General features: G+C 40.2%; 2 non-coding genes across 2 annotated transcripts; both read left to right on the top strand.

Moving 5' to 3' along the window:
* The first annotated feature begins 1,122 nt into the window (after positions 1 to 1,122).
* On the top strand, positions 1,123 to 1,229 carry LOC141644642 (small nucleolar RNA R71). The gene has a single exon (XR_012544254.1). It is a non-coding gene; the product is annotated as a small nucleolar RNA R71 (small nucleolar RNA).
* Positions 1,230 to 7,319: 6,090 nt separating this feature from the next.
* LOC141644648 (small nucleolar RNA R71) lies at positions 7,320 to 7,426 on the top strand. The gene has a single exon (XR_012544260.1). It is a non-coding gene; the product is annotated as a small nucleolar RNA R71 (small nucleolar RNA).
* The last annotated feature ends 2,362 nt before the right edge of the window (positions 7,427 to 9,788 follow it).

The raw sequence follows: 9,788 nt of genomic DNA, 5'->3' as shown, positions 1-9,788 counted from the left end.
ACTTCCAAATTCTTCACAATTTCCATGAACTTTCCAAGTTGATCGTCAAATTTGGGCTTGGCTTGACGACTTGGAAATGGAAGTCTAATCACAATGGGCTCCTTCTCCTTGACCTTGTCTTCATTTTTCTTTGAACTTTCTTCTTTTGATGATTCTCCATTCTTGGAGTTTTGCACAATTTCTTCCTTATCACTAGCTTCCACAACTTCATCCTCAACTTGCTTCTTCGGTGCTTCATACCTTGTACCACTTCTCAAGTGAATGGCACTAACCGTTTCATGTCTTAGGGGATAACTTTGAGGTGGTAATTGCCCCTTTTGTCTTTGTGAGCTTGAAGATGCTAGTTGAGTCAATTGGGTTTCCAACATTTTGGTGTGAGCTAGGATGTTATTGATGGTGGTTTCCTTTGCTTGGCTATCTTTTTGCATTTGAGTGAAAAATTCTTGTTGATTCTTTTGCATTTGGAGTACCGCTTTTTGGACATCAAAACCTTGGCCATTTTGGTGATTTTATGGATTTTGATTTTGGTAACCATGGTTTTGATTGTAAAAGGGTCTTTGATTTTGGTTTCTCATGGGTGGTGGAGTGTATGTTGTTTGAGGATTTTGAACATTTTGGCTTTTGTATGAGAGATTTGGATGGAATTTGGTGTTTTCATTGTAATAGTTTGAATAAGGGGTACCACTCTTGTATGCTTGGAAAGCATTCACTTGTTCATTTGTTCCCCTACATTCACCTTGGTTATGTCCCAAAGTTCCACAATTCTCACATATCCCACTTGGGATTGATGAAGATGCCGTCATGGCATTAACATGATGCTTTGGTGATTTTGAGACTTCTTCAAGTCTAGCCATAGCATTTTCAAACTTCAAATTGATTGTGTCAATATGAGCACTAAGTTGAGCACCCAATTGAGTAACGGAGTCCACTTCATGCTTTCCTCCTCTAGTAGCCTTGCGAGGTCTACTATATTGTGAGTTATGGACCGCCATTTCCTCAATTTTGTTCCATGTTTGATTGTCATCAACTTCGGTGAACATTCCATTTGATCCCATGTTGAGAATGTTCCTTGAATCTTCATATAAACCGTTCCAAAATTGTTGTACCAAAAACCATTCGCTAAGTCCATGGTGAGGACATGAGCGACAAATTCCCTTGAACCGCTCCCAAGCTTCATACAAAGAATTTTCATCCCTTTGCTTAAAACCCGTAATTTGAGCTCTTAGCATGTTAGTCTTTTCCGGTGGGTAGAATTTTTTGTAGAAAGCTAGAGCCAACTTCTTCCAAGAATCTATTCCGAGAGTGGCCTTATCAAGGCCCTTCAACCATTGTTTCGCGGTGCCGATTAGAGAAAAAGGAAATAAGACCCATCGAATTTGGTCTTGACTCACACCGGTTTGAGAGATCGCATCACAATAGTCGCAAAAGGTTTCCATATGAGAATGAGGGTCTTCACTAGGCATCCCCCCAAATTGGCTCCTTTCGACTAATTGGATAAAGGCGGATTTGGCAATAAAATTTCCGGTTAGATGTTGTGGTGTAGGAGTACCATTGGGTAGGTTCTCCTCGGTGGGTACGGAATGTGACGAGAATTTAGGCATTGTAGGTTGATTTTGTGGGGTATTGTGTAATGGGTTCTCCTCTCCTTCTATTGCGAAAAGGGTTGATGAACTCAATAGTGGGTTGAACAACTTCACTAATACCTCTCAAATTCCTCCTAGCAAATCTCCTGTTGTTTGTTAAGGTTCTTTCAATTTCGCGGTCAAAAGGTAACAAATCACCTTGTGACCTTCTAGACATGCAAAATATCAAACAACTCGAAAACAATTAGAACAAACCTTGAGGAGTTTTACTTCCCAAAGGCGAAGAAAGACACAACTAATAACAATAAAAGGAAATCTAAATCAAGTAAACACCGTCCCCGGCAACGGCGCCATTTTTTGATCGGTCCGTTTCGTGTTCACAATTTAAGGTGTGGTCGTTGGGTCACGTCCGAATCAAAACACAATTTATAACTTCACAAACAACTCTACAATTAGTAAAGAGGCAAGTAAAGGTCGGATCCCAAGGGACGGGTATTGAAATGAGATTTCTATTGAAACTAGTGGTGTCTTAGGGGTGTCACAATTTGGGTTGATGTAGAAGGTCACTGACTAAAATAGCAATGAAAATAAACAAGCAAGATGAATTAAAAAGGGGTGTAAACAATTGATTAAGAAGCACTAGGGTGTTATGGGATCATAGGGGAATCATGGGAATTGATCATACAAACATGTTCTCAAATTATAAGCAAGCAATTATTGTTGTGATGGATTGAGTTGGGTTATATCTTACAATCCTCGGAAAGTTTGGGTCCCGGAGCCGAATCGATTAGATTGTACAACACCTACAAGTCGACTTAATCTTCCCTACTCAACAACATGCATGGTCTAATGAGACTCGAGTTGGTTTATGTCTTACAAGTCTCATTGAAAAGATAGGTGATGGTAATAAATGCAAGGATTCATAGGCTTAGCATTTCATCAAACATAACATGTGCATGAGTTGAGATCAAAACAAGCAAGCAAATAAAACATGAAAGCATATTAATTTAAGCATGAATCATTCCCCATGTTGGTTTCCCCTAATCACCCATTAACCCTAGCTAAGAGACTACTCACTCATTATCATGTTGATCATGCTAGCAAGTTTGTCAATCATACCAACAAAATGAAACATGATGAATAAATGAAAGTAATTAACAATAATTAAAAAGGGATTAAGAGAATTATACCTACTAATGATTCCAATAATAAAGCAAAGATAAAAGAAGTACTTGATGCTTGATTGAGAGGTTGTCAATCTCCCAATAATAACCCAAATAATCTTCAATTACCCAAAATAAAGGATGAACAAAAGAGAGATTAAGGAAATAAAACTTGTATTAGAACTTGATTAATTGTTGATTACAAAACTAAAGAGAGATTTGATTGATATTAACTACTCTAATTATTGATAAGAAGAACATGCTCTTCTAATTAGACTAATGGGGTATTTATAATGGAAATTAGGGGGATGCATTAGGGTTAACTAAGGGCTAAACTAGTAATTACACTTTTTAGATTGAGCAGGGAGGAGCCGGTATTTTTCGAAGGAAGGGCTTCTTTCTTTGTAGCTTGGCGAAGACGAAAATGCGCTGTAGAGGAATCTGAGCGGATCAGGGTCGGGACGGGCGGATTCTGGCGATGGAACACGAGCGGATTCAAGAGAATCCGGGCGGATTGTGGTGGCTAAACCCGAGCGTCTTGGTGGAAAACTGCACGGATTGTGCAGGTGGAAGACGGCCGGATTGTAGACAATCCGCACGGATTGTGCCTCAGCAAGACTTCTTCTTCTTTCCTTCCCTTTTATTCATAAATTCCTTGGGGATTTCCTTGGGGACTCAAGGATCCTTTCTCAACATTGCTCATCTACTATCATATGTATAAAGGCCTTCTAATCTTGTCTCTCCTTGATGCTTGGTCATTGAATTCGATCAATTTAGTCTCGTTTTGCCATGAAAATGCAAGATTCTTACTCCTTTCCTACCAAGGGATCAAAATCTCAAAGAATATGCAAAACAAAGAACTAAAGATAATAAATGACCCAAATATGCACTAAAAAGCATGGGAACAAGGCTAATTCGGGGGCTAAATATGCGCTAATTATGGTCACATCAATTAGCAAGGCGGAACTCGATGTTTTATCTAGTCTCTACCTTAGCAACTTTCAAAGAACTCAAGAATTCTAAGGTAAGGGAGGGGTATGTCAATTCTCTTGTAGCAAACAATTGTCCCAACCCCATGGCTTCAAAGAAGGCTTTAGTTTATTCAAGGACACCCAATTTGTTCAAGGCATCTTCACATATGAATTTGGTGGATAGAAAGGAATTTCTAGCATACTTGGCAAATGTATCCCTATGGGAGTTTCAAATGAAAATTACCTCCGGATAGTTCGATAGTTGAGCAATTTCCGGAGTTGTTGATGTTGTTGCTTCCAAGGGAGGTTGTTGTTGTTGCACTTCCATGTTTGAACTAGCTACCACCATAGCCAATGAGGCTTTCTTTGCTTGAAGACTCTTTTGTCTTGTTGAGAGTGCCTTTGTCTTAGGTGCCTTTGTTGCTCCTTTTGTCCTTGCCATTGATGATTTAACCAAGAAAAGAGTGAAAATCTTCAATTTCCATGTATACCCAAATCGATTTTAAGATGAAAGGCTTTGCCTTTATAATTTCAAAAATCGACTCAAAGGTTGAAGATTTTGGTGCTTGGTTAGATTTTTGTTGGAAGAGGAGTGATTAATTGTTGTTAAAAGGAAGTTTTGATTTGATTTTGTTGAATTTGGTTGAGGAAATCTTGTTTTGGTGATGGAGAGGATGAGGGTTTTGAGTTTTGGGGTTTATGGGTAGTGTTTTGAATGAAGGAATGAAAAAATGAATGTGGGATGGGGTATTTAAAATACCCAAAATTTTTTGAATTGCAGGGGAAGACGGGCGTCTTTCCTTCGGGACGCTCGGATTCTGCCTCTTTTGGTTCAGAATTCTCGCCTAAAGACGAGCGTCTTTCAGCAAAGACGCTCGGATTTATCGGCTGCGGGACAGGTGTCTTCTGCCGAAGACGGGCGGATTCTCAGACAGTAAGATTTCTTGTTTTTCACAGGTAAAAAAAACGGGCGTCTTTCCTTCCAAGACGGGTGGATTTCTGAAGACGAGCGTCTTCTCTACCAGGACGCTCGGATTCTTCAACAGTCTCAAAATTTCAAATTTTCAGCTCGGATGGACGGGCGGATTTTGACAAAGATGCCCGGATTGCCTGAAGACGGGCGGATTCCCATGAAGACGCTCGGATTCTCCCTGATTTACCCGGATTCAGTTCCATCCGTGTACTTGCATATCCCTTGTCATTTTCCATTCTTCAAATCTCGTGTTCTTCATTGTAGGGGCACTACTAAGGCATGAATAGCCTAGGCAATTGTTATCCCTACATTAAGCTAAAGCACTACACATCAATTGAATCATTAGTCCCTCTCTCACTTCTCTCAAAAATGATAATTATCTTGATCAAAGCATAAAAATCCAACAATGACAAAAAATGCAATGTATGAATTAAAATGCAAGTTAGGGAGTTAGAAATATTTACAAATGGTGGTTTAAGGAGGACTCCACCAAACTCTCATCCTTAGTGAGATGTCATGGGGGCATGTCCAAGGTGTTGTTGATGTTGCTCAACACCTTGAAGAAGTAATCAAAAGCTTATTCATTATCATGATAAAGGTCTTCAATAAACCTTTTCCCTTGTTGTCGGTCTTGATCGATAGAATTACCAATATAGGGATTGAAAATCCCTTCAAACTCATCGTCCCAAAAACCACAAACTTCATCTACTTGATAACTAAAGATCTCTTGAGTTGATGGAGACAACTCTCCCACTTTCTTGTCTTAGCCAATGAGGCCATCCTATTCATTGCTTGACTTTGGTGAGCTTTTCAAGCTCTCTTTGTTACAATTCACTTGCTCTTTGAATGGAGCATCTTCAATTTTTTCTTCCATTAGAATTCCGACTTCTTCCTATCATCCTTCCGGCTATAATGATCAACCATAAAACATGGTTCATGCAAACGGGGAGCTCTCATGGTTTTATCAAGATTGAAAGTTATGCTCTCATCTCCCACTTCTAGAGTGAGCTCTCCATGCTTCACATCAATCACCGCACCCGCGGTGTGTAAGAAAGATATTCCTAGAATGATTGGAATGTTGGAGTCTTCTTCCATGTCAACAATAACAAAAACCACCGGGATGAAAAATTTCCCAATTCTTACGGAAACATCTTCCCATATCTCTAATGGTGTCTTCGTCGATCTATCGGCCATTTGGAGTGTGATATTGGTGCATTTAAGCTCTCCCATCCCTAACCTTTTACTTACCGAGTACAGCATAACACTCACACTAGCCCCTAGATCACATAAGGCTTTGTTGATCGTGGTGTCGCCAATGGTACACGGTATTGAGAAGCTTCCCGGATCTTTGAGTTTTGGAGGTGAACTCCCTTGAAGTATTGCGCTACTCACCTTAGTAAAAGCGATAGTCTCAAGCTTCCGGATCGACTTATTCTTTGTTAGGATGTCTTTCATGTATTTTGCATAGGCCGGCACGTGATTGATTAATTCCGTGAAAGGAATTGAGACTTCCAAATTCTTCACAATTTCCATAAATTTTCCAAGTTGGTCATCAAATTTGGGCTTGGATTGACGACATGGAAAAGGAAGTCTAATCACAATGGGCTCCTTCTCCTTGACCTTGTCTTCATTTTTCTTTGAAATTTCTTCTTTTGGTTGTTCTCCATCCTTGGAGTTTTGCACAATTTCTTCTTTGTCACTAGCTTCCACAACTTCATCCTCAACTTGCTTCTTTGGTGCTCCATACCTTGTACCACTCCTCAAGTGAATGGCACTAACCGTTTCATGTCTTGGGGGATTACTTTGAGGTGGTAATTGCCCCTTTTGTCTTTGTGCGCTTGAAGATGCTAGTTGAGTCAATTGGGTTTCCAATATTTTGGTGTGAGCGAGGATGTTGTTTATGGTGATTTCCTTAGCTTGACTATCCTTTTGCATTTGAGTAAAAAACTCTTGTTGATTCTTTTGCATTTGGAGGACCGCTTTTTGAACATCAAAACCTTTGTCATTTTGTTGATTGTATGGAGTTTGATTTTGGTAACCTTGGTTTTGGTTGTAAAAGGGTCTTTGATTTTGGTTTCTCATGGGAGGTGGGGTGTATGTTGGTTGAGGGTTTTGAATATTTTGGCTTTTGTATGAGAGATTTGGATGGAATTTGGTGTTTTCATTTTAATAGTTTGAATAAGGGGTACTACTCTTGTATGCTTGGAAAGAATTCACTTGTTCATTTGTTCCCTTACATTCACCTTGGCCATGTCCCAAAGTTCCACAATTCTCACATATCCCACTTGGGATTGATGAAGATGCCGTCATGGCATTAACATGATGCTTTGGTGATTTGGAGGCTTCTTCAAGTCTAGCCATAGCTTTTTCAAACTTTAAATTGATGGTATCAATGTGAGCACTAAGTTGAGCACCCAATTGAGTAATGGAGTCCACTTCATGCTTTCCTCCTCTAGTAGCCTTGCGAGGTCTACTATATTGTGAGTTATGGACCGCCATTTCCTCAATTTTGTTCCAAGTTTGATTGTCATCAACTTCGGTGAACATTCCATTTGATCCCATGTTGAGAATGTTCCTTGAATCTTCATAAAGACCGTTCCAAAATTGTTGTACCAAGAACCACTCGCTAAGTCCATGGTGAGGACATGAGCGACAAATTCCCTTGAATCGGTCCCAAGCTTCATACAAAGATTCTTCATCCCTTTGCTTAAAGCCCGTAATTTGAGCTCTTAGCATGTTAGTCTTTTCCGGTGGATAGAACTTTTTGTAGAAAGCTAGAGCCAACTTTTTCCAAGAATCAATTCCGAGAGTAGCCTTATCAAGGCCTTTCAGCCATTGTTTTGCGGTGCCAATTAGAGAAAAAGGAAATAAGACCCATCGAATTTGGTCTTGAGTTACACCGGTTTGAGAAATCGCATCACAATAGTCACAAAAAGTCTCCATATGAGAATGAGGGTCTTCACTAGGCATCCCCCCAAATTGGCTTCTTTCGACTAGTTGGATAAATGCGGATTTGGCAATAAAATTTCCGGTTAGATGTTGTGGTGTGGGAGTACCATTGGGTAGGTGTAATACCCACCCTTTTAAGGACCCTTTGACCAGCGTTGACTGACGTTGGCAGCGGGAATAGTTCTTAGAAGTGCGTGCCAAAGCCATCTTGGGTTACGAGTTATGGGTGTTACTCGATAGAGTAGAGGCTACTCGATCGAGTAGCGTGGTTACTCGATCGAGTAGGGGGTCACTCGATCGAGTATGTGTGGTACTCGATCGAGTATCGGGTTTTCAGCGAGGGCTTTTAATCGCGTTTTGTTAAATCCGCAAATCATTTCCGCCTCATTCCTTCTATCCTCTAGTCGCCCCTTTTCCTTCCCTTCACCATAAAACCTCCATGGAAGCCTTTTGAAGGTCCTTGTGCCTTAGGAGAGCATAGCTTGAGTCGGGTAGCGGTCTTTTGCCGGGTTTTTCCTCATAGGTATGTCGTCATAATCATCCATATCCTTGTCTTTGCAGTTATGGTTTGCTTGATAGTAATAGATGGTTGTGTTGTGGTTATAGGCTTTGCTTGATTGCTGGATATGTTATGTGTTCGCATGGATTGGTTGCAGTTGCTTAAAGGTAGGTTCGCCTACTCAGTTTCTGTAGATAGTCTAGTGTGTGTCGATTGTTGTGTCGTTGTTGATTGGTTCAGACGGTTGTTGATGTTGTATTGTGATTGATGATTTTTTGTCTCTGGTTCTCGAGATGCGTTCTTGGCTGACTGGAGTCACTTGCGGGAGTGGCTTCATGCCCTAGTTTCGCCCTTCGTGGAACCCGCCACGGAAGGGGATGTGCACATTAATGGGACAGGGTTATCGCTCGGTAGGATGAGCGGGGATTTGGTGGGTACGGAGATTGATCGGTGTGGGTGTGCTTGTGTGTGACGATTGTGTTGTGTTGTATTGTTAGGTGTTGTTGGCATTGTTGTATCTTATCTCAGTACTGACCTTGTGTGGCTGTCTTATTGTTTTATGTGTCAGCCGTGATCCCTTATGGTGAGCAGTCTGTCTTAGTAGGTGTTGATTTCGTTGATAGCTGGAGTCCGGGCAGGGATGAGTCTTCACGAGATTTGATAGTTATAGCGAGTAGCCTTTGAGTTGTATGTTTCATATCATCAGTTTGTTTTAGGTCACTTGTAATATAACATAATAGTTCTTTTATCGACACTTGATTATTACTGTCCTCGGGTAACCGAGATGGTAATGCCCTTATATGCTAAGGAAGGCCTAGTTAAGGCTCCTCTGGATATGAGGGTGTTACAAAGTGGTATCAGAGAGACGATTTTGGAACCTGTAACAAATGAACTTAATGAACTTAGCGAGTCTAATAAAATGAACCTGGTGTATGTATAATGGGAGCCCCAGCTGATGCTAGATTTTGGGTGAGTAGGCGCCCTCATTTCAAAATCTTGGCCCCATGATACTTAAGCCAGACACATGGTATGGGAATGTGGAGTCCTTGTGTATATGCGTGATGTGTATGTTAATTGTGTCGGAGTTATCTGAGGTTGAGTCTTTGCTAACGTAGAGATGAGTATAGTAGTTGCGTTTGGGTGGTTCTTAGTGAAGTTTTGGCATGATTAGTGAGCTTGTATGATGATTTTGAGATACGTAACAAAAGTCTATTCGATAGAAATGAGTGGAAACGTGAATGGGTGTGCTATAATAGAAGAGTGAACATGTTGGTGTTTGCTATAAGTTGATGATAACGGTAGTCATGTACGAGTTTATAAACCCTACCGTAATTACAACGATGATAGTTATGGAATTGTTGAGTTATAATATGAAACATAGCATATAGTAATGTGTATATGCCTTCTTTATTGAATGAAATTTTTTCCGCTGCGTGACAATCGATTTGTGTAAGGATGATTTGCTTATGACTGAATTTGGAACATGATAGATTAATTTGTTATGAAGATTATGCATTTATATGATATATGAAAGAACGAATTAATGTTAATTATATGTTTCAAGTTGAAGTGAACACGAGTTTGGTAGTAATGTGATAAAATATGTTTAAGTGTAGTATGATGACGTGATTATGCTTATGAATGACTCGG

Source organism: Silene latifolia, chromosome 2, assembly GCF_048544455.1.
Source record: "Silene latifolia isolate original U9 population chromosome 2, ASM4854445v1, whole genome shotgun sequence".
NCBI lineage: Eukaryota > Viridiplantae > Streptophyta > Magnoliopsida > Caryophyllales > Caryophyllaceae > Silene > Silene latifolia.
This window is presented reverse-complemented; position numbering and strand designations above follow the sequence as displayed.